The sequence below is a fragment of the Giraffa tippelskirchi genome, chromosome 11 (genome assembly GCF_054371585.1).
Source record: "Giraffa tippelskirchi isolate mGirTip1 chromosome 11, T2T-mGirTip1v1.2.pri, whole genome shotgun sequence".
Lineage (NCBI taxonomy): Eukaryota > Metazoa > Chordata > Mammalia > Artiodactyla > Giraffidae > Giraffa > Giraffa tippelskirchi.
The window spans coordinates 76,885,758-76,894,227 of NC_137285.1; the positions used below are offsets into that span (position 1 = coordinate 76,885,758).

General features: G+C 54.5%; 1 protein-coding gene across 1 annotated transcript in view; it reads left to right on the forward strand.

Annotated features, from left to right (window-relative positions):
- The window catches only part of LOC145527590 (uncharacterized), a 123,839-nt gene that overhangs the window by 98,082 nt on the left and 17,287 nt on the right, over positions 1-8,470 (forward strand). The gene's annotated exons all lie outside the window — the stretch shown is intronic.

The window sequence follows — 8,470 nt, forward strand, 5'->3', positions numbered from 1 at the left end:
AGAGACGAAGAATGCACAGCACTCAGATTCCAAGAAACACCACCACCACCCTTGACCCTTCCCCCATGACCAACTCTGACCTAAAGCCTTTCTCTCCCTCTAACCTATCCCTAAAACATAACCCTCATCTAATCATATACATGTGCATCCCTAGCATCCATCCATCCATCCACACACGAGAGAGAAAGAGGAAGACACAGACGGAATTGAGAAAGGAAAAGAGAGGGACACAGCCAGAGAGAGACACGGAACCAAAGAGAGGAAAGGAGTCGATGGTCCAGACTTTTCCTCAATCTGTCTCGAAGGTAGAAGCAATGACAGCGCCCTTCCACCCCAGAAGGGGGAAAAGGACGGAAGGTTTGGAGAGGAAAAGACAAGAACGCAGGGAGCCATTAGAAGCTCAGCCACCCGCAGAAGCCGAGCTGGGACCCTTGAACAGAATCTCAATGGAAACAGAGGACCAGAAAGTTGGCTACTCTTTTCTATAAGAGAGGGAGACCTTCGAGTCTTCCTTTTGGTCCTCCAACTTGGATGCGGGGTCTCAAAACAGTCAGGAGGGGGAGTGCCTTTTCCTGGGTTCCACGGCGCATCCAGGCCTCGTTCTGCCCCATTCTGTGCTGTGTCAGCCCTGGATGGAATCTTTCTTTCTGAAGTCTCAGCGCACGAGCTCCACGTGATATCGGCCCCAGGTGGAAAGGCATGGAGCTGCTCGTAGGCCGACAGACCTAGGAAGCAGATGGGAGAATGACCCCCACTCTGCAGATGGAGAGACTGGGGCAACCCTGAGGGGCATATGCTTGTCCAGGGCCACACCACTTATGAGAAGAAGGAGCCTGGTCTGAGAGCAGCATGGTCCTCGGAGCTCAGGCCCTGGCTGAACCCAGGCCTCCCCAGGGCTGTGGGCTGGGCCGTGTGGGTGTCATTGTGCCTGCACATGGCCTAAGGGGGGTGGTCGAGCAGTCAGAAACCCAGAGATTCCCTTGGGAAGTTTTGAGGAAGGGACCTCAGCACGAACCCCAGGAAATGATGTCACCTGCCGGCAACAGAACCCAACAGAACCCGCAATCCGGGTATCCAGGCCTCCAGAGCGGAGAGGAGCCCCCAGCCAGATCACTTGCTGCCAAGATGTTCTGCTGTTTGCCCCTGCCCAGAGGCCGGGGCCTCAGGAGAGCTCACAGGCAGTGTGCGTGGGCACCCTGTCGACGTTGGCTCAGGACACCCCCGAGAGGCCTCTGGCCCTTTGCCCGGAGAAACAGAAAGGTAACACGGGGAGCCCCAGGCCGGGCCAGGCCACCTCTCCCATGCCACCCGGAAACACCGGGTCCTTTGCCTGTGTGTGGGGATGCGGGTTTCTCGGGCTGTGTCTCCCTCAAGGAAGCCCAGGCGGATGTGGGGTCAGAAGCCTGTGGACAAGTTGTGTCCACACCCCAGGGGAGAGCAGGCTGGGCGGGATGGGGAGAGTGTGGGCAGCGCCGACCGGCCAGGCTGACCTCACACCCTCAGATGGGTCTCTTTCCTCCCGGGTGGGGATCTGAGCAGACACACGTCTCTGACCCTTCTGGGAAGAGAAGTTCGAGCAGGCAGAAGCAGCGGCTCCACTGGCCAGGCCCAGCTCGGAAAACTCCCAGCATGGCTGGCTGACGGTCACTGTCGTTGCAGAGCTTCCCACGTGATGAGGCCGAGGACGGGGACACCCCATCCAGCTCCCAGAGGGAGGGGTCGGAGCACCACCCGCCCGCCCGTGAGGCCCAGTGCAGGCTCCAGGTCAGCGTGCCCACGGAGGCATCAGCCCCACCGGGGGAGACGCGGAGGTGGGGAAGGCCTGCTGCCGAGACACCGCCCAGGATACAGCCGGCGGCCCAGTCTGAGGCTTCCACGGAGCTCAGCACACCCGGCTCCGACCCAGAGTCCAGAGAACCCCGGCCTCTGAGGCACCAGGAGGACCTGGAGCCCAGCACGCCACAGCACAGAGGTGAGGACGCTGGGGCTGGTGCACGGGAGTGTGTGGGGAGGGGTGCTGAGCTACACAGGGACGAGTCCTCGAAAGCTGCTGCTGGGCCTGCAGCAAGCGCTGGCCTCACACCCCCCGCCCCCCATCTTGCACACTTCAGTCCCAAAAGACATCTGACGCTGGGTATTCTTTGGGAACCTCTTGGAACGTTTCTGTCCCGGGGTACGCACATGCCAAGGCTGGCCTGTGGGCAAACTTTGCTTCTCCCCCAGCTCTAGCACTGGCCTCCAACTGGAACCAGGCTCCACTTCCCAGACCTGTCCCCACACAGGTGGTGGCTCCAGGTGCAGGACCCAGGGATCCACCGAGGGCAGATGGAGAAGCGAGACTTGCCCTCGCAGAGACACCAGGCCAGCTGGGTACTGGCCAGCACACCGGGCAGATCGGATCTCCGTGCCTGCAGGACCCCCAGCCCCAGGCACTGATGTCCCACCCCCTCAGCGAGAACCTCCACCTCCACGTGCACCTCTACCTGCTCGGGCTTTAGCAAGAGAACCCGAGGCAGAGGAAGAGTCACCGCCTCGGCAGGGAGAGCCTGCCCTGGCTCCCGCGCAACACCCAGATGCCCACGATGACTCACCCAGCCCTGCAGGGAGAAAGAGCCCCCGCTCTGGACAGAGACCCAGAGCCCTTACCGGAAACACCACGTCCAGGGGAGCGGTCGGCTCTGCAGCCTCCATCCCTGTCTGCTCACCGTGGATGCCGGCAACTCGGTCTGCCCCCAGGGGACATGGAGTTCCTTTCCCCTGAACTGCTTTGCATGTGGTTTGTTTCCACCTTTCTGGTGATGTTTTATTTTTTGTATGGTTTCCTGTATTTTTGTTGGTTAAGTTGGGATTAGTAAACTTTTTCATCATTGTTGCAATCTGGGAACACTGTTGTGTAACTCTGGTGATACTGTGTTACCATCACCACTTTGTAGTTTCAGACCCGTTCCATCTTTATGCCCCACCCCCCAACAAAGCCTGGATTCAAGGCAAGCACGCCCTGTTCATCCCTCCCCCCGATCCTGAACACAATTTCATCTTTTCTTTCTGCATTCCTTCCTATATTCTTGGTGTCCCCAATCAGTGACTCTCAGCGAAATGACTGAAGGAGTGTTTTTCGGACTCTCCACCTACTGTAAGACTCCATTGGAGAGTTCTCATTTTTATGTCATTTGAACTAGCCTTTGATAGCTGAAAGGACGGTGTACGTCCTTTCAAGATACCATGTGCCAAACGAAGCCCTTTTGGCAACTGCCATCATTATCTCCAGGCAGGCATTGCTGTTTGAAGGGTGACATCTCAGCCAGAAGGCAGAGGCTGAGCTCCTCTTGTTGCACCAGCTCCCAAAAGAAGCCAAGAAAGGGAGCTGGAACAACAAACCACCCCCATGCCCAGGAAAGCGTTCTTCATGACAGAAGGCTAGAAAATGACCCAACATCCTTGTGGCCCAGAACCACTCTAGAAAATCACTGTTCCATAAAAAAGAGAAACACATGGGAAGTTCCAAGGAGAGGCAATGCCCATGGCCAGTGTACTTGAGAGACGGCCTGACCGCTCCGGGGAAGACACGCACCGACGGAACCCCTTGGGAAACAGCAGTGATAGTCCTCACCGTCGTAAGGGTTTCCTCTGGGGACAACCTGCCCTGGGCACCACACGAGGGAGCAGACCGGCTTCTCTTCCTCTGCCCCCACACCATTCACTCATGAAGGCAGCTCAGGTGTTCTCATGCCCTGCCTGCCTGCCTGCCTGGCTCATCCGTGAGCTGTGACCACCTCCAGGCTAGGACTCCACCTTTTCCTCTCTGTGTACCGTGAATCTGCACACAGTGGGCTTTCAGAACCTTAGGAGACTTGAGCCATTCCCACTCGAGCCAGAACCCTCCCCAGGAAGGAAAACAGCTGTGGAGTCATTTTGGCCCCAGCACTGGTTCCGAAAGCCTGGCGGCTCCTACAGCCTCTACGGTGTGAAGAGGGAGGTCCCTTTTGACAGAGCTTTCCGGCTCTCAGATCTAAGCTGTTGTTTCACTGTCAGCTGTGTCTCTTCCGTTGCAGCCAGGTGGGCCACGCTGCTCCAAAGGAGCTCACAAGCTGAGTTTCAAGGGAGGACAGGGATGGCTACAACGTGCTGCAAACTGAGTGAGGGTCCCCACAATCCTCAGCAAAGGTCTGTGGTGTGCAAGTGGGGAGTAGAGGGCCCCCAAGTTCCAAAGGAAGGGAGGTAGTCGGGAGCTAAAGCCCTTGGCTGCTGTGGTAGCAGCTGCAGATGGCAGCCCGTCCACAGTGCACTTCAAATGAGGTCATATGAGCGGGACTCTGGAAATGGCTCCGAAATCGAGAGAAAGGGGTCAGGGTATGTGGGAATCCGGCGGGGGTGGGGGGTGGATGAAGGAAGGTGTCCCTCCTCTCTCCAGTGCAATTTGGTTTGGTGAGTCTCAAAGCTACCAGATGGCACTTCCCAAGTCAGGCCCCCGCAGGAATCAGGGTGGGCTGCCTGCCTCGGGCCCTGCCACAGGGACAAGCCACACCAGTGGCCTCCCTGAGCTCCAATGGCCGGATCTGGGGGGTTCTGTCTGGGTGCACACCTCCTTGCTGTGGCCAAGTTCCCCCCTTCTCTGAGCACCAGCTTCATCCTCTCGAATGAGGACATCAATTGCTACCTTGGCACGTTACTCTCTTCATCCTGTGAAGACTCATTAGGCTTATCCTACAATTACTAGCTGGCCCGAAGAGATATCTCCTGAATCCAGCTTAAGCTGGAGTCTCCCAGGCTCATCTGGCATGTCTTCCCTGAAGTCTGCCAAAACCCACACCCTTGCATTTCCAGGGACTCCCCTTAGCCAGCTGGGCAGAAAACCCAGCATGCTTCAAACAAGCTGACAGACAAGCGGGAGAGGACTCACGGGCAGACGGCTTCCCTCAGGTCTCGTGTGGAGCTCTGGGACCACAGCAGCAACGGGCCATCCCAGGCCCTGGGCTCAGCAGCGCCCTCATTCTCAGGCCGGCGGCTCTGCCCTGAGGGGAGCAGGAACGTCACCAACTGCCGCAGGCGGACCTCAAGCCCCTCCCACTGCTGGAGCCTGACCTCCCCCGGCCCCACCCCTTCCCCTACCCCAGCAGGACGAGAGCTCGTCTTCCCCTGGCTTCCAACGTGAGGCCCGGCCCTGGGCCCCGATTGGGCACTGCCCCAGCCCGGAGCCAATCACAGTGGCCAGGGAGGTGGAACGCACCGATTGGCCAGGGCCAGGTCATGTGACCATACTCCCCAGGAAACTCAAAGATTACCAAGGTTCTCTAAGAAACCAATGAACAAAATTATCCACTAAAGGCAAACCATAATTTTTAATGAGGCCAATGTCACAGAAAAAAAAAAATGCTCCACAATAAACTGCTCAAGGAAGCTACTAAATAAACTTTGAGAAAAGTTTAGTAGTTTTTTTTTTTTTTAAATAGGGTGACGGAGAGCTATACCTTTCCCATCTATGTGAATTTAGGTTTAAACTAGATTTCCCTTGGCTATTATATAAGACAAAAAAACCCACATCACCCACTTTCACTCCCCCCCACCCCCAAAATGTGTTTCAATCTATTGAATTTTTGTGTCCTCAGTTGTGTCTGATTCACGGCAACTCACCAACTCTACACAGCCAGGCTCTTCCGTCCATGGAATTCAGGGCAATTTTTTCTGTCCCAGTAAATGCCCACCCTGGGTGATCCAAAGGCAAGGGCTCCGAGGCTCCTGAGAGACTAACTCCTTTCAGCTGAGCACAGAGCTGGCTCCTCACTGGGATGCCTGTGGCCTGGGGCTCCCAGAGGGGAGAGCAGCACTCGCCCCACCGTGTGGTCACTGCTGGAAGTGCAGGCTGCTCCTCACTCCCCCTTGACAGTGTCCCTGAGGGCAGAACAGTGTGAATCGAATCAAGGTGGAAATGCAAACTCCAATGCAACCAACCTTCCCACAAGATCTCCAAAACCACTCAGGAACAGGGAATTGGAAACTGCAGGGGATGACATGAATGGAGATGGAGACTTGACACCTTACACCGAGTTCACTTCCAGTTATCCCTAGACAAACTTTCCATGAAAACTTGTCACAAATCTAGAAGAACAATGAGCAGAAACCGGACACGTGCTTTGAGTCTTCACACACAAAACTAAAAGGCAGTCCACAAAAAAAACCCAGAGAATACAGTGGACTTTGCAAAATCAAAGATATCTACTGTGGGAAAGACCTCATTACAAAAGCAAAAGACAGGTCATACATCGCGAGACGAATGAGTGGAAACACAAAGCTTATCAAGGATGTGTCTCCAAACAGACAAAGAACGCCAACACAACAAGCCTGTGAAAACTAGGGAAAGGTCTGAAGGGACACCAGACGGAGGAAGACACACACAGAGTATCCCGGATGATGTCCAGCACTGAGGGCCTGAAGAAACAACAGTCTAGTTGCACCCCCTCAGGCCTGTGTGACCGTGGATGAGGCCTCTGTTTCCCGGTGGCTCTGAGACATGGACAGGGAGGAAGGGGAAGAGAAGTCACTTGCATTTCTAATACTCACAGCAAAGTCTTCCAATGAGAAGGGAATTATCACCCCCACTGACAATGCCATTCACTGAAGTGATATCCACGAGTCCATCTACCCCAGAAGGGAAGGATGGACCTGTTCTCACAAAACGGCGAGAGATGGAAGGAGGAAGATCAAGCCCACACCAATCACTGGAAAGAGAAGCTGTGCTCAGGGCTTGAAAGAATTCCTATTGGGAAAATCATGTCACAGCCCCACATGGCAATCCACAGCTTCCATGCTATTCCTCCCAAAATGCCAATGCATTTTCGCACCGAACAAAGAATTGCAAAAGGGGTACGGAAACAGAAAAGAGCCTACATTGTCAATACAATCCGACGAAAAAGCCCCGATACGGACATCCAAGGTTGTGTGAAAGGAAATTAGACGACCAAACTAGGATCCTCAGGAGAGTATCGGAGGAGGCAATGGCGACCCACTCCAGTACTCTTGCCTGGAAAATGTCCTGGACGGAGGAGCCTGGTAGGCTGCAGGCCACGGGGTCATGCAGAGTCAGACACGACTGAAGTGACTTAGCCGCAGCAGCAGCAGCAGGACAGTATGCTATTGGGAATACAACAACACACACAGATCCAGATCGATGGAATAAAGTTGAGGGTCCAGAAACAAACCCCAGCATCCATGGTCAACTCATCTCTGACACAGACGGGGAGAATATCCAAATGGGAACAAGAAAGCCTCTTCAATCAATGTCCATGGGAAAACCAGACAGCTACATCTGAAGAACGCTATTGGGTTTGATCTCATACCACCTCAATATCGGGGAAAAACCTCACCCTAAAGACTGATGTCATGAGATAGCTAGAAAGAAGCGTAGGTCAAAGGCTCCTTAACATCAGAGTCTCCTTGCCATTTGCTGGGCGGAGGTCGAAATGGGTCTCTTCAAGTAAGGGAAAGAGGTAAACGAAGTACACCACTGGGTTTCCATCCAATGGAACCTCTTCACAACGGAGAAGCTAAGCATTCACAAATGCAAAAGATAGGAAACGGAACACGAGAGACTCCTTGCAAGTGGTGTATCTGAGAAGGGGTTCATATGGAAAGAGACGAAGAATGCACAGCACTCAGATTCCAAGAAACACCACCACCACCCTTGACCCTTCCCCCATGACCAACTCTGACCTAAAGCCTTTCTCTCCCTCTAACCTATCCCTAAAACATAACCCTCATCTAATCATATACATGTGCATCCCTAGCATCCATCCATCCATCCACACACGAGAGAGAAAGAGGAAGACACAGACGGAATTGAGAAAGGAAAAGAGAGGGACACAGCCAGAGAGAGACACGGAACCAAAGAGAGGAAAGGAGTCGATGGTCCAGACTTTTCCTCAATCTGTCTCGAAGGTAGAAGCAATGACAGCGCCCTTCCACCCCAGAAGGGGGAAAAGGACGGAAGGTTTGGAGAGGAAAAGACAAGAACGCAGGGAGCCATTAGAAGCTCAGCCACCCGCAGAAGCCGAGCTGGGACCCTTGAACAGAATCTCAATGGAAACAGAGGACCAGAAAGTTGGCTACTCTTTTCTATAAGAGAGGGAGACCTTCGAGTCTTCCTTTTGGTCCTCCAACTTGGATGCGGGGTCTCAAAACAGTCAGGAGGGGGAGTGCCTTTTCCTGGGTTCCACGGCGCATCCAGGCCTCGTTCTGCCCCATTCTGTGCTGTGTCAGCCCTGGATGGAATCTTTCTTTCTGAAGTCTCAGCGCACGAGCTCCACGTGATATCGGCCCCAGGTGGAAAGGCATGGAGCTGCTCGTAGGCCGACAGACCTAGGAAGCAGATGGGAGAATGACCCCCACTCTGCAGATGGAGAGACTGGGGCAACCCTGAGGGGCATATGCTTGTCCAGGGCCACACCACTTATGAGAAGAAGGAGCCTGGTCTGAG